The following is a 16,649-nucleotide window of genomic DNA, read 5'->3' on the forward strand; positions in this document are numbered from 1 at the left end:
ACATAAATCACAGCAGGATCCTCTATGACCCACCTCCCAGAATATTGGAAATAAAAGCAAAAATAAACAAATGGGACCTAATTAAAATTAAAAGCTTCTGCACAACAAAGGAAACTATAAACAAGGTGAAAAGACAGCCTTCAGAATGGGAGAAAATAATAGAAAATGAAGCAACTGACAAACAACTAATCTCAAAAATATACAAGCAACTCCTACAAGCTCAATTCCAGAAAAATAAACGACCCAATCAAAAAATGGGCCAAAGAACTAAACAGAAATTTCTCCATAGAAGACATACAGATGACAAACAAACACATGAAAAAATGCTCAACATCACTCATTATCAGAGAAATGCAAATCAAAACCACAATGAGGTACCATTGTCTGCGATCCAAATGTCTACAAGCAATAAATGCTGGAAAGGGTGTGGAGAAAAGGGAACTCTCTTACACTGTTGGTGGGAATGCAAACTAGTACAGCCACTATGGAGAACAGTTTGGAGATTGCTTAAAAAACTGGAAATAGAACTGCCTTATGATCCAGCAATCCCACTGCTGGGCATACACACTGAGGAAACCAGAATTGAAAGAGACATGTGTACCCCAATATTCATCACAGCACTGTTTATAATAGCCAGGACATGGAAGCAACCTAAATGTCCATAAGCAGATGAATAGATAAAAAAGCTGTGGTACATATGTACAATGGAGTATTACTCAGCCATTAAAAAGAATACATTTGAATCAGTTTTAATGAGGTGGATGAAACTGGAGCCTATTATACAGAGTGAAGTAAGCCAGAAAGAAAAACACCAATACAGTATACTAATACATATATATATGGAATTTAGAAAGATGATAATGATAACCCTGTATGCGAGACAGCAAAAGAGACACAGATGTATAGAACAGTCTTTTGGACTCTGTGGGAGAGGGAGAGGGTGGGATGATTTGGGAGAATCATATATATTGGTATAATATAAGAAACGAATCACCAGTCCAGGTTCCATGCAGGATACAGGATCCTTGGGGCTGGTGCACTGGGATGACCTAGAGGGATGGTACGGGGAGGGAGATGGGAGGGCGGTTCAGGATGGGGAACACGTGTACACCTGTGGCAGATTCATGTTGATGTATGGCAAAACCAATACAATATTGTAAAGTAATAAATAAAAACAACAACAACAAAAAGAAGATCTTAACTGGACAATGCAAAGAAAAAGAGGAAAACAATAGAATGAGAAAGACGGGATCTCTTCAGGAAAATTAAATCAAGTTAACATTTAATGCAAGGATGGACATGATAAAGGACAGAAACAGTGAGGACTAAACAGAGACAGAAGAGATTAATAAAAGGTGGCAAGAATACACAGAACTATATAAAATAAAATTATTAAAGACCTGATTAACCACAATGCTGTGATCACTCACCTAAAGCCAGACATCCTGTAGTGTGAAGTCGAAAGAGCCTTAGGAAGCATATCTAGGAACAAAGCTAGTGGAGTGATGAAATTTCAGCTGAGCTATTTCAAATCCTAAAGACAATGTTGTGAAAGTGCTGCATTCAGTAGGCTAGCAAATTTGGGAAACTCAGCAGTGGCACAGGACTGGGAAAGGTCAGTTTTCACTGCAATCCCAAAGAAGAGCAATGCCAAGGAATATTCAAACTACTGTACATTTGTACTCATTTCACATGGTCCCAAGGTAGTAGACTACAAAAGCAGATGAAATTATTTTGCTTTCTATATCGCTGTGATGACTGGGTGAAGTTAAGGAAATCTGAAAATAATAACTCAATTGGGCTCCATTAATGCAGTGGCATCCCACTCCAGTACTCTTGCCTGAGAAATCCATGGACGGAGGAGCTTGGTAGGCTGCAGTCCATGGGGTCTCGAAGAGTCAGACACGACTGAAGCAACTTAGCAGCAGTAGCAGAGGTGTATCCAGGTGCCTAGGAAAAGGCTGCTGCTGCTGCTGCTAAGTCGCTTCAGTCGTGTCCTACTCTATGCGACCCCACAGACCGAAGCCCACCAGGCTCCCCCATCCCTGGGATTCTCCAGGCAAGAACACTGGAGTGAGTTGCCATTTCCTTCTCCAATGCATGCAAGTGAAAAGTGAAAGTGAAGTCGTTCAGTCATGTCCGACTCTTAGCGACCCCATGGACTGCAGCCTACCAGGCTCCTCCGCCCATGGGATTTTCCAGGCAAGAGTACTGGAGTGGGTGCCATTGCCTTATCTGAGTAGGAAAAGGCAAACGCTAGTTAATGATGAAGAAATAGAGAAGGGAACAAAGAAAAAGCATTTAATATTGCTGGCAAAAAGGAGAAAGTTTTACAAAAACCTGAAATTTAAAAACTTCTATTAGAGTAAGAAATGGAGGAAACATGGGTCACTGACTTGTACTTCCTTTTTTTTACGAGAGTTACTATGATGAATTAAATCATTGGAACAAACTCCAAAAAAGCTTGTTGGAAAATGGCATGGATTAAATAATCAAAATTTAAAAAACTATATAGCAGTGATTATATTTCCAGGAATCTTTGTGTAGAAATTCCATAGAACCTGCACATGTTAACTACCTAATAAAGAAAAGGTACTAGGCTGTGTTACTTCAGGTAGCCTCTAAGTTTTAGGAAACTACCTCAATTTGTAATCCATTTAGTATGAAAAGCAACCTGAAAAAAAAGTTATGTCATTACTTCACACCTTATGTTAGCAAAATAAATTTCAGATAGCTTAAAATGTTAAATGTAGGTATTAATAAAAGCATAAGAGAATAAAATTTAGATCACAAATGCATGATTATACATTGAAATATACTTTTTGAGTTAAAAATTACTGAACGTTACTATGAGTGAAAATATTAATAAAATCCTGAAGTATAATATCATACATATCTTTATCTACATACTTTTACTTTATATGTGCAAAAATGTTGAAAATACCCTAAAAATTAGTAACAACATATTTTGTAACCAAAGTGTAACTATCTGTATGATATAAAGAATTTCTGTAGATTAAAATATAGACTTCAACATTGCAACAGCAACAGCAAAAAAGCCATTCTGTGATTCAATGGGTTTGTAAACTTGAAAATAAATCCTTCTTTCTCCTTCACACACACACTAGTAATCAAATTATTGTACATGCTGGAAGGGAAATCATGATTAATTGAGCACTTGCAAAGCTGAGAATATTTCCTGTATGTTTCAGGTCACTGTCACTCTTTGACCCTGGGAGTTGGTGATGTACAGGGAAGCTTGGTGTGCTGCTGTCCATGGGGTCACAAAGAGTTGGACATGACTGAGCAACTGCACTGAGCATCCCTTGCTGACTAGCAATGCGACTTCACTTTCACTTTTCACTTTCATGCATTGGAGAAGGAGATGGCAACCCACTCCAGTGTTCTTGCCTGGAGAATCCCAGGGACGGGGGAGCCTGGTGGGCTGCCATCTATGGGGTTGCACAGAGTCGGACACGACTGAAGCGACTTAGCAGCAGCAGCAGCAGCAATGTCACCATTTGACTAAACTAATTAATTTTAAATGCCTTAGATTGTTATTGCTCTATATTCTTGCTCCATTAATATTTCTATTTAGGCGACTCCAACATGCTTTTTAAAACTTAAGTATGTAGGCTATTTTGGGCTTTCTAGGTGGTGCTAGTGGTAAAAGAACCCACCTACCAGTGCAGGAGACAAGAGACACAAGTTCAATCCCTGGGAGTAGGGCATGGCAACACTGGAGATCTACAATGCATGGGGTTGCAGAGAGTCGGACATGACTTAGTGACTAAATAGCATCAGCAGCAAATAGGTTCTCCTTACCATTTTTATGGGTGCTAAGTCACTTCAGTCTTGTCTGACTCTTTGTGACCCTATGGACTGTAGCCCTCCAGTCTCCTCTATCCATGGGATTCTCCAGCCTAGAATATTGGGGTGGGTTGTCATGCTCTCTTTACCACTAGTGCCGCTCTAGATGCCATATATATTAATATACCTTTATTTATTTATTTTTTTACTTACTTTGATCTGTATGGGGCTTCCCTTGTGGCTCAGCTGCTAAGAATCTGCCTGCAATGTGGAAGACCTGGGTTTGATCCCTGGTTTGGGAAGATCCCCTGGAGAAAGGAAAGGCTACCCATTCCAGTATTCTGGCCTGGATAATTCCATGGAATGTGTAGTTCATGGGATCTCATGGAGTCAGACAGGACTGAGCAACTTTCACTTCCACTCTGTATGACAAACTTTTGATCAATCCATATCTCTCCAAATGACCCAATTTTGTTCCTTTTTATTGCTGAGTAATATCCCATTGTATATATGTCCTAACTCTCCATCTTTTGAATCTCATTTTCTTATTCCCCTCACTTTTTTCCCTAAAATTTCACAACAGCTCTCAACAACATTATCCTTGAGGTTTTCCCCTTAGGTTCTGAGTTCTAAATGAACTAAGAAAACAGAAGAGGAAATTTTGAGTGTTTTTCCTACACCTCCACCATGTGTGTTATGAAAATATGATTATGAAATGTCCGCCTTATGTCTGCTCCTGTCTGAGACCTGGGAAGCTTCCATGTGTTGATCACCTTTATTTTTGTTATGTCAGTGTGAATAGCGAATTATGCAGTTACATGTCTTTATTGTTTGGCTACTTCTTGTTCAACAGAGCTATTTGAAAGAAAACGCACAAATCAGGAACTTTGAATAGGAAAAGCACTTTCCTTTGTTGTGAAGTTAGCAAGGGTTCAGAGAAATCTGGACAGCTTGGTACATGGATTGTTCTCCTTGTCTTTATCAGGCTAGAAAGTATAACATCTTAGTTCGGGAGTCCCCGTTCTATATGTTGTGCTTGGACTTCCCTTTAAAAACTGGCCCCACTCATCCAATACATTGTCGTAGGTCTTATTCAGATAATATTTCATACCATCTCTGGTTTTCTTTCCACTTTGTCATCTCTTTGTCTTATGACCTCTCATATCTTTTGCTTAAAATCATAAACTTAAGCTTGAACACCCAGAGAATAGCATTCTTATTGAATTTGTATATAATGGTGCTTCCTGGAATATTCTAAAACTGGGGCCATGAATATAAAACTAGTCATTAAAATGAGTTATTTCTGTAAAAGAGAGAAAACTGACTCATATTACCTCTGAAAGCACAGACATAATTCTACCTCTATGATCACCTTTAAGACACATAGCCCAATGTTAATATAACCTGTCACATAATAACTTTGTCATTTTTATCAAAACACGTACAATCAATAAAGAATTGAATTTCATTTTCTGAGCCATACCTTGGACTCATTCTGCCTTAAAAGAATCTTGAGTTTTGGGGAGCATGACTGTATCATAGATCTAAAAAGTTTTGTATTAGAGTTTATGACACAGTGTAATGAGAAAAACATAAAAACTGTTTCAGGTAAATTAAAACCATTCCAGCATGGTTGATGATACCATTTCAATCTGTTTGATTTATTTAATGCTTGTAGTTTAACCTTTTTCAGGACAATATACCACCACAGTGTTCATATATAGAATGTTAGCATTTAGTAGCAGTGAAGTAGATTTATAGCATAGAAAATGCCCAACTGATAGCAAATAATAGAAAAAGGAGTTTAGATAAAGATGTTTAAACTTTATGAAGTTTTTCATTTGGTAACTTGGATTAATTTTAGAAAATAATAAAAAGATTACTAAGGTTTCTCTATAACTGTCAGGCTTTGGTTTAAAAATAAGGCCAATTTTTTGTTTGTTTTTAAATGAAATCTACTAGGAGCAGCTTAATTTTATTGATACTTGTCTCCCTAAAATTCAAATAAAATCTGTTTTATCTTTTGTAAGTATCTATTCATTCACTTAGCTTAGTATAAATTAAATAATTTAATTAAAATTTTTTTCTATTCTTTTAATGCCATAAAGAAGTTTGAATGTAATCAACTCTGAGTAACTTGATATGTAAGGAGCATAATGTAACAAGAGAGGTTAGCAGTAGGAAAAAGGAAAAATATAAATTAACTCAGCACAACTCACTTCCTTATTTTATATTAATTTTAATGATATGTAGTATTTTCATTACATTTCCTTAAAATATATTTTGAGATAATTGTAGGTTCACATGCAGTTGCAATAAATAATACAAAAAGATCCCATATGTTCTGCACCATTTCCCCAATGGTAGTATCTTATACAACAATATCAAAACCGGAAATTGACATTGATAAAATCTAACCAACTTTTTCGGGGCTTCCCTGATAGCTCAGTTGGTAAAGAATGCCTGCAATGCAAAAGACCTGGGTTCAATCCCTGGATTGGAAAGATCCCCTGGAGAAGGGAAAGGCTACCCACTCCAGTATTCTGGCCTAGAGAATTCCATGGACTGCATAGCCCATGGGTCACAAAGAGTTGGACATGACTGAGTGAATTTCACTTTCACCAAACTTTTTCATATTTGACTAATTTTATATATACTCATTTATGAGTATATAGTCTAGTTAAACAGATTTCTCCCTGCTATCTGGAAGTAGAACATTCCTATGAAACTTTTGTGAGTTGAAATGGTATAAACTGAAGAAGCAATTAGCTTATTACACATCCTGCTTGGTAGTAGTGTTAGTCATTTAGTTGTGTCCAACACTCTGCAGCCCGATGTTCTGTAGCCCGCCAGACTCCTCTGTCCATGGGATTCTTCAGGCAAGAATACTGGAGTGGGTGAGCCATTCCCTTCTCTCGGGAATCTTCTCAACCCAGAGATTGATCTGGGTCTCCCACATTATAGACAGTTCTTTACTGTATTAGCCATCAGGGAAGCTCACATCTTGCTTAACTGATGCACAGAATAAATTGAGATAAAGTTCAATGCTATGATGGTTTGATGCTAAGCTGTTGAGTGTTGTTCCCTGGGTAGGATCTTGGTGGTGCCTTTTTCAGCTGTTGAGGGTCCCCACTGCCTCTATAATGGCAAGACAGACAAGGAGCTATATTTTAGGTTTTTACCTTTTTTCCATAAAAACAAAAATCATCTTTGAAATATTTGGTTAGCAAAAATGGGTACTTATCCCCATTTTTGGTCTTTTGAAAAAGCAACATAGCATAAAGAAAACTTGAAAAGTGGGGGCATATATATAAATTTTATTCCATGTACTGTTTCTTTTATCCCCTCCTACAGTTAAGATACAGAACAGTCTGTCACAGGGATCCTTCATTCTACCATTTCATAGACCTAGACATCTAGTGGAGGGTGTTTTCCAGTCGTCACTCTTTGGCAACCACTAATATTTTCACCGTTTCTCTGGTTTTGTCATTTCTAGAATGCTATATACATGAAATTATACAGTATATGACCTTTGAGATTGTTCATTTTTCACTCATAACACATTTGTGATCCATCTAAGTTTTTGTATTACTAGTTTGCTTCTTTATAATAATGAGTAGAATTGTATTGAGGCACCACAATTTAATTATTCACCTGATGGAGAAAATTTCAGTGGTTTCCAGTTTAGGTAGGGCTATTATGAATAAAGCTGCTGTGAACATTTATGTACAGATCACTTTCTGGGACAAATGCCAACACAAATACTGTGCAATTTTTGGATCTCTTGTTAAGCATGTATTTACTTTTATAAGAAACTATCTTTTTTATTTTCCAGAATAGCTGTACAAATTTTCTTTTCTATCAGCAAAGAACGTATGATCCAATGTCTCCACGTTAAAAGTATTTGATGCTATCACCATTAAAACCTTTTACCACTTGGTAGAAGTGTAGTGATATGTCACCTTGGTTGTTAACTTTCTCAGATGGGTGATGATCTTGAATATCTTTCCATGTGCTTAACTTGTTATCCATATATGTATCCTCTTTAGTGAAATGGAGCTTCAGGTCTTATGCCCATTTTCTAATTGGACTGCCTGATTTTTACTTGTTGAGTGTGAGAATATATATATATATATATAAAATATGGTATTTCATTGTCCGATCAAAAGGATAAAGTGTCTTTTGCCCAGTTGTGCCCAACTGTGCAACTCTATGGACTGTAGCCCACCAGGCTCTTTTGTTCACGGAATTCTCCAGGCAAGAATACTGGAGTGCATAATCATTCCCTTCTCCAGGATACTTCCCAACCAGGGATCAAAACCTAGGTCTGCTGCAGCATTGCAGGGAGATTCTTTATCATCTGAGCCATCAGAAAAGCTTTCTCTCAATTTGTAGCTTGTTTTTAAATCCTCTTAAGAGGATCTTTTGTAAAGTTTATTTTTAATTTTGATAAGATCCAATGTATTAAATTTGGAGTTCTTTCAATTAAAAACTATCATCTGATTGTGGTAGACAAACAACATCTGATAATATTTAGGGGGAAATACCTTGATAACATTTCAGTCTTTGATTTACATTAATTTCTTGCAAAGATATTTTCAACTAAAACATGGAAGTGTCACTCAAGGGTGGGTGATCATCCCACCCCCTGGGTGGTAATAATCCTGGTGATTATTAATGTTGGCAATATAGTACGAATAAAAACAAAATAGCAGTTGATCATCTAGCAGTTTTTCTATTAATAAAAGGTTGGAACTGGCAGTTAATTCATGAAACTTTGAATCCCCTGAATGGAATTGATATTTGGAAGGTATTTCAGTTTGATCTCAAGTTAACTTGGATTCAAAAAGATGTATCAATTTGTCTGTACCCCAAACCCATTTTAAGTCAGAATCTCAGACTAAAGAACAGATTTCCAATCATGCAATCAGTTGTTACCTCTTGTAGTTATTCTGGGAAATATTTATTTTCTATATTTAATGTGTATTTCTTAGTTTGATAATATATTTCAATAAAATTTTTTAAAATATTAATTAGTTCAGGAAATATAAATATAGTAAATGCCAGTTTATAAAATCATGTTAATGATTATCTTATAATTTAAAAGAGCAGTTCCCAACTTTTTTGGAACCAGGGACCAATTTTGTGGAAGACAGTTTTTTTCCACAGACCAGCGGGCAGGGGATGGTTTTGGGATGATCAAGTTCATTACATTTATTGTGCACTTTATTTCTAACCTAATGCCACTGCTGCTTTGACAGGAGGTATCGGTCCATGTCCTGAAGTTTGAGGAACCCTGATTTAAAATGTTTCTAATACTAAAAAAAAAAAAATTAGTGAAACTCATTTATTTAAGTTTTTTAAGTCTAGATGACATAACCTAAATAATTGTATAAGTTTCAGTTGTATAATAGGTTGATTTGATAGGTTTATATATTGCAATATGATTATCAATATTGTGTAACTAACATCTCTGTTATGTCACATAATTTTTTTTTTGTGGTAAGGACAATTAGAATCTAGTCTTTCAATTGCTTTAGGTTTATAATACAGCATTATTGACTATAAATCTCTATTTTGTTTTTGAAGTCTTTTCTTAATTTCAAAGTTATTTTAATGCAAATATCAATCTTTTAACCTGGCATCAAGATTGCCAGGAGAAATATCAATAACCTCAGATATGCAGATGACACCACCCTTATGGCAGAAAGTGAAAAGGAACTCAAAAGCCTCTCAAAGAAAGTGAAAAGGAGAGTGAAAAAGTTGACTTAAAGATCAATTTTCAGAAAACTAAGATCATGGCATCTGGCCCCATCATTTCATGGCAAATGAAGTGGGAAACAGTGGAAACAGTGTCAGACTTTATTTTTTGGGGCTCCCAAATCACTGCAGATGGTGATTGCAGCCATGAAATTAAAAGACTCTTACTCCTTGGAAGGAAAGTTATGACCAACCTAGAAAGCATTCAGCAGAGACATTACTTTGCCAAAAAAGATCCATCTAATCAAGGCTATGGTTTTTCCAGTGGCCATGTATGGATGTGAGAATTGGACTGTGAAGAAAGCAGAACACAGAAGAATTGATGCTTTTGAACTGTGGTGTTGGAGAAGACTCTTGAGAGTCGCTTGGACTGCAAGGTGATCCAACCAGTCCATTCTAAAGGAGATCAGTCCTGGGTGTTCATTGGAAGGACTGATGCTGAGGCTGAAACTCCAATACTTTGGCCACGTCATGCAAAGAGTTGACTCATTGGAAAAGACTCTGATTCTGGGAGGGACTGGGGTCAGGAGGAGAAGGGGGTGACAGAGGATGAGATGGCTGGATGGCATCACCGACTTGATGGACATGAGTTTGAGTGAACTCCGGGAGTTGGTGATGGACAGGGAGGCCTGGCGTACTGTGATTCATGGGGTCACAAAGAGTCGGACATGACTGAGTGACTGAACTGAACTGAACTGAACCGTTTTAAGTGAAATTAGAAATTTGGGCTAAGATTCTGTTTTTAATCAAGTGTAATTTTTTCTTTTTGTATTGAATGTTATTTGTGTATTTCATGAGTAATGGAATGGCTGTGAAATAAATCTAAATTCCTGTATCTTTATTGTATAATAGGGACTGGATTATTAGGATAGTTATGTGGTAATATTTTTAGGGAATAACAGTTCTTTATGCTACTAAAATTAATTTTCCTACATTTAATAAGTAAAACTATGTGTGTAAAGGGATGGAGGTCTCGCATACAATGCAACTCAAACTGGAAGGACAGACAATAAGTGGAGAGTAGTATAGCACTCAAATTTGAGCTTTAGCAGCTTGTAATTCCAACTATTTGGGTGATTCTTCTGGCAATCTATTTCTGTTTAATAAATTAACCCAACATAAAGGCAATGGCAACCCACTCCAGTACTCTTGCCTGGAAAATCCCTTGGACAGAGGAGCCTGGTAGGCGGCAGTCCATGGGGTCGCTAAGAGTCGGACACGACTGAGTGACTACTTCACTTTCACTTTTCACTTTCATGCCTTGGTGAAGGAAATGGCAACCCACTCCAGTGTTCTTGCCTGGAGAATCCCAGGGATGGGGGAACCTGGTGGGCTGCCGTCTATGGGGTCGCACAGAGTCAGCGACTTAGCAGCAGCAGCAGTGGCTTTAAACAACATTCATTTATTATTCTGTGTCACAGGAATTCAGGCATGGTTTGGATGGACAATTCTGCTTTGTATGATGTCAACTGGGGTCACTTGGTGGTAATATACTGACAGCTGACCTGATGTGGAGGATTCTAGATGGTTAAAATCAAACACTTAGGGCTTTGGCAGGAGTGACTGGAAACTGGGGTCAGCTAGGCTCCTCCATTTTTACATGGAATATATTGAAAATCACTGCCTGTATTTTCAAGGTCTCCAAAGTCTTCCCTATATTAGAGAAGTTGAACTTCTTAAATGGCAGCTTACAGTGTCCAGCAAACAATACAATGCTGTTATTACTTTTAAAATGTAGGTCTGGAACTGGTACAGTGTCTTATCCATCTCAAGTTATTAATCAAGGAAGTAACAGTAAAAGCCTTGGTCTTTAAAGTAGAGTGCTGCATCAGTGTGTTTTGATATATTGCAAACCAGTTGCTTAAACAATTTTTTGTTCATAATCACTCATCTTTGGGGTACCTGAATGTCTGCTGATCTGGGCTAGGCTAAGTACAGGCAACTCAGCTTGAACATCTCTGCTCCAGCTCTCATCTTCCTTCTTGGGTTGTGGGTTAGCCAGTCATGGTTCAGAGACAGAGTTGAAGCGGTGTCAGAGTAGAGAGCAAACTCCCTTCTCTTGAATTATACAGAAGTGTTTATTGTGGCTAAAATTCAATATATTAGTTTTTTATAGTTTAAATTTAAAATTTTTAGTTTCAATTTAACAGTGGGTTGACTTTTAAAAACACTTTATTTTTAGAGCAGTTTGGATTGACATTTAATTATGAAAACAATGCATATTTATATTACAAACATCTCAAACTCTTGAAAATATTGAAAAGGAAATTTTAAAAATACACATAATTAAACCACTTTGTTTCTTTTTAAATGAACCAAACATTTCATATAAGTTAAAATGTCTCATTAGTCAAAGAAAGTTCAGCACAGGGAGATTCATTTATCAGTAGATTAGGGGCTTAAAACTTCTAAAGAGGAAAACATAAAAATTAAGTTTCATTGTTCTCAAGTATAGGCTTAAGCTTCAGCCAGCTTATGGGGCAGGTGGAAGGTATTAAGATGAAATTAGAAACAAAGGATTATAAAGTAAAGGCAACTTACTAGTTTTATTGTTTCTGATCCCTCATTTACAGAAGATTACATTTCATAAAAGACTGAACTGCCTTTTATGGTGGGAATGTTTTAACATTTATTTGTAAGGCTTGTAAGGATTTATAAACATTATGCTTTAATTGTTGTTGTAAGACTGGTGTATTATGGCTGCTACTTTCCTCTGTTTAGTTCAATAAATCTCCACGTTCATATCCCCCAGACTGGCCATTTTGAATTACAGGCGAGAATCTTCTTTCTGACCTTGTGGAGAAAGGAGCAACAAAGGCATGGGACGTATTCAATAATTAATGTTTTCTGATATTCAATATATATATTGCTGCTGCTGCTGTTTAGTTGCTAAGTCATGTCCAACTCTTTGTGACTTCTTTGTAGCCCACCAGGCTCTTCTGTCCATGGTATTTCCCAGGCAAGAATACTGCAGTGGGTTGTCATTTTCTTCTCCAGGGCATCTTCCCCACCCAGGGGCTGAACCCACCTCTACTGCATTGGCAGGGGGATTCTTTACTACTGAGCCACCTGGGAAGCCCAAATATGTATTATAGGTTTTAAAAAAAACTTTAAATTGTGAATATTGATCAACTGTGGAAAGTGAGGATCTACCATTTTAAGCTTTTATTCTTAGGGATTTGTAATTTTTTTAGCATTCTTTTAAATATTTAATAGTGATTTTTTGCATTATTATCTCATATATACTAACTTATTCATTAACACACTGACAATAAATGTAAAAAAATTGATGAATTAAAATATTAACATATTACTGTGTCAAACAAAGCTGAATTTGTAATATCTCGATGATTTTAAGTTAGAACATGGGATATAATCCACATGTTGACTGTATGCAGTTTATTAATGAGTAGTTCTTCTATGACTCTCCCTCAAAACCATCCAAACTCTCCTACTATTTTTGTGAAAGATATTTAACCCATTTCAATAGAAGAAAATAGGAAGTAGTTTGAGTATGGTACTTGGGGTTTAATACTATGTTAAAAATGATTTAAAAAGATAGTTTAGATGATACAAATGAAAACACATTGTGAAATGGACAGTCTCCTTTAGGAGCACTGCAAAACAAGGTGGGAGGTAGCAAGATCTTACAAGAGTAAAGAACAGGGTAGAGAAAAACAGAAGATATTTAATTGGCTATTGCCACATAGTCAACTTTGTTTGGGGAAAGAAAGCCCCGAGTTGGCCTGGCATTTAGGAATTCATTAATTGGATATACTGTGTTTCTGAAGTGAAATGAAAGTAGCTCAGTTGTGTCTGACTCTTTGTGACCCCTTGGACTATATAACCCATGGAATTCTCCAGGCCAGAATACTGGAGTGAGTAGCCTTTCCCTTCTCCAGGGAATCTTCCCAACCCAGGGACCAAACCCAGGTCTCCCACATTGCAGGCAGTTTCTTTGCCAACTGAGCTGCAAGAGAAGCCCACTGTGTTTCTGGTCAAGCAGAACATCTACAGGGACACACCAATTATCTAAGTTTTGGTTTGCTGACATAGGACCCAGGCAAGAGTGGCTCCATCTTAGGCACAGAAAAATTTTCCAGCTGTTATCATGGGGTATATCATAAGTTGATATCAACTGACCACGCACTGGATTTTGTTCAATCTAAACATATTTATTAATCACCTGCTATGTGCCTCATGCATAATGAAAAAACGTACAATCATAAGGCAATACAGTATTTTGGTACTAAAGAAAATAGCCAGTCATATAAAAGAAAAATTAAGCTAAAATTGAAAGCTGATGATTTAGCTGAAGAGAAAAGCTATTCTCTGGCTATATGCATGCAGACAGAATCTCTTGGGTAGCACTGTGGGGCTTGGTCAGAAAGGCACCTTTACAAAGCTAGCATCAGTAACTATGGATAGACTGTATTGGTTCATAGAAATAATTTTCAAGCATAGTCCATCCAGCACAATAGTAAAATGAATGATTTTACTACCTGAATTCATTAGAGATCACTGAGAGGGTGTGGTTTTTACACTGCTGTCTGTTGTATATGCTCAGTCCCTCAGTTTTTTCTGACTCTTTGTGACTCAGTGGACTATAGCCCACCAGGCTCCTCTGTCCATGAAATTGACACTGATGCATTCTGTAAAATAGGAGCTTTTGGAAATTGAGGATTTTGTCTAGATGATTCCTTGCCTCCCTTTTAGCTTCAAAAAAGCTTTTTTCATTCTAGAAAATATGTTGTCTTTGCTTCTAAAAATTTTTACTTAAATTTTTTGTAACTGTCTCTAAGAAGAAAAGAAAACTGACTTACATAGAAAGTTAATTTATTTTTAACATGAAAATAGCTTTGAAGTCATGTATTTTATTAAACCCTGTCCCCAAAAAAACATGCTGCTAAGAGAAGTTTTACACTTTCTCACAATTATTTTATTGTTTTGCCAGACTAGAGAAGATTAGATGTGTTCATGCCTACAGCTTTAGATGGAATTTCCTTAATTTATTTGAATCTCTTGAAACTTCTTTTGTAAATGATAATCCAACTGCAGTTAACAAAACAATCTTAGATGATCTAAGAGCATGTGGTTTAAAGTAGTGAGAAAAAGTCTTCTAGTACATTACTGCACATGATATTCAGGTTTGAGCTAGTACAAAGACCTCCAAACAGAATGAAGCATAAATCAGCGCAAGCTGTGGAAACAATAGCTTTCCAAATATTCAGTGTCGACATAGCTCCACAACACGAAAACATAACGGAGTCTGAATCAGACCACACTCAGGATTTCAAAGGAAAATATACAGTGCTGCACAGCACAGATGCCACCTTCCTCCTTCTGGTGTACACACATCTGTTGCAGTTTGAGACAGGTCTATTTGGCTCAGAGGGGAGGCAGAGATGACACTTCCATTAACTGTTTTATTTCAGTGAAGCTGGAGCTTGAGATTTTAGGAGGATTTCTAGAGTACCATTTGCTGAGAATCCTTTCTTATTTTAGGCTTGCCACTCTCTTCTGATGTTTCCATGGGGCGAGTGTAAAAGATATAGCAGCTTAGACTTTCTTTTCATAATCATCAGTTGCAACAATACCTACAGTACATAGACAAAAATGTTTTTTTTTTTCTTTTAAAAGACATTATATAGTAAACAACATATTTGTATTTGTAACTCAAGAGAACTGAAGAATGATCTGGATGTAGTAAATTCACTGCTGCCCCCTAAGCCCCACCCATAAAAAGACAAAGAGTCAAGCATGTCCCTATCCTCCTCCTTTTCCTCCAATGTGCTGATGGTGAGGAATAATTATTGTCTAGCATATAAGGGTTGAGGCTTCCCTGGTGGCTCAGTTGGTAAAGAATCTGCCTGCAATGCAGGAGACCTGGCTTCCATCCCTAGGTCGGGAAGATCCCCTGGAGAAGGGAATGGAAACCCCTCCAGTATTCTTGCCTGGACAATTCCATGGACAGAGGAGCCTGGTGGGCTACAGTCCATGCGGTCACAATGAGTCAGACACGACTGAGTGACTAAAACACAGACACACACACACACATGCACACAGAGGATATAAGGGTTAGGGAATTCTACAGATTTTCATCATGGCATTTTATACATTACTACAAGCTAACTGAAGTATTTTTACCAAAAGTAATCTGAGACTTTCAAAGTTTACAATGTAATCAGATGATCTATTAAGGCCACAGTCTTTGCAGAAGAGTGTAGTCATGAGGCAGGACAGGGGATGTGGGTGTGATCAATCTAACTTTTGCTGCTAAGAGAGCGTCATGAACCTGTACATAGATTGTTAACTTTCAACAGTTGATTTTAATTACATGTGTGTTTTAGGAATTTGATTTTAAATATACCTCTTGTAATTCCTGCTTGTTTAATTGCTTTTGTTTTTGTTTGTTTTTAAATTTTATTTTATTTTTAAACTTTACATAATTGTATTAGTTTTGCCAAATATCAAAATGAATCCACCACAGGTATACATGTGTTCCCCATCCTGAACCCTCCTCCCTCCTCCCTCCCCATACCATCCCTCTGGGTCGTCCCAGTGCACTAGTCCCAAGCATCCAGTATCGTGCATCGAACCTGGACTGGCATCTCGTTTCATACATGATATTTTACATGTTTCAATGCCATTCTCCCAAATCTTCCCACCCTCTCCGTCTCCCACAGAGTCCATAAGACTGTTCTATACATCAGTGTCTCTTTTGCTGTCTCGTACACAGGGTTAACAGTATTCTTCACAGAGCTAGAATAAATAATTTCACAATTTGTATGGAAATACAAAAAACCTCGAATAGCCAAAGTGATCCTGAGAAAGAAGAATGGAACTGGAGGAATCAACCTACCTGACTTCAGGCTCTACTACAAAGCTACAGTTATCAAGACAGTACGGTACTGGCACAAAGACAGAAATATAGATCAATGGAACAAAATAGAAAGCCCAGAGATAAATCCACGCACATATGGACACCTTATCTTTGACAAAGGAGGCAAGAATATACAATGGATTAAAGACAATCTCTTTAACAAGTGGTGCTGGGAAATCTGGTCAACCACCTGTAA

The sequence above is a fragment of the Bison bison genome, unplaced genomic scaffold (assembly GCF_000754665.1).
Source record: "Bison bison bison isolate TAMUID 2011002044 unplaced genomic scaffold, Bison_UMD1.0 scf7180017864535, whole genome shotgun sequence".
Taxonomy (NCBI): Eukaryota; Metazoa; Chordata; class Mammalia; order Artiodactyla; family Bovidae; genus Bison; species Bison bison.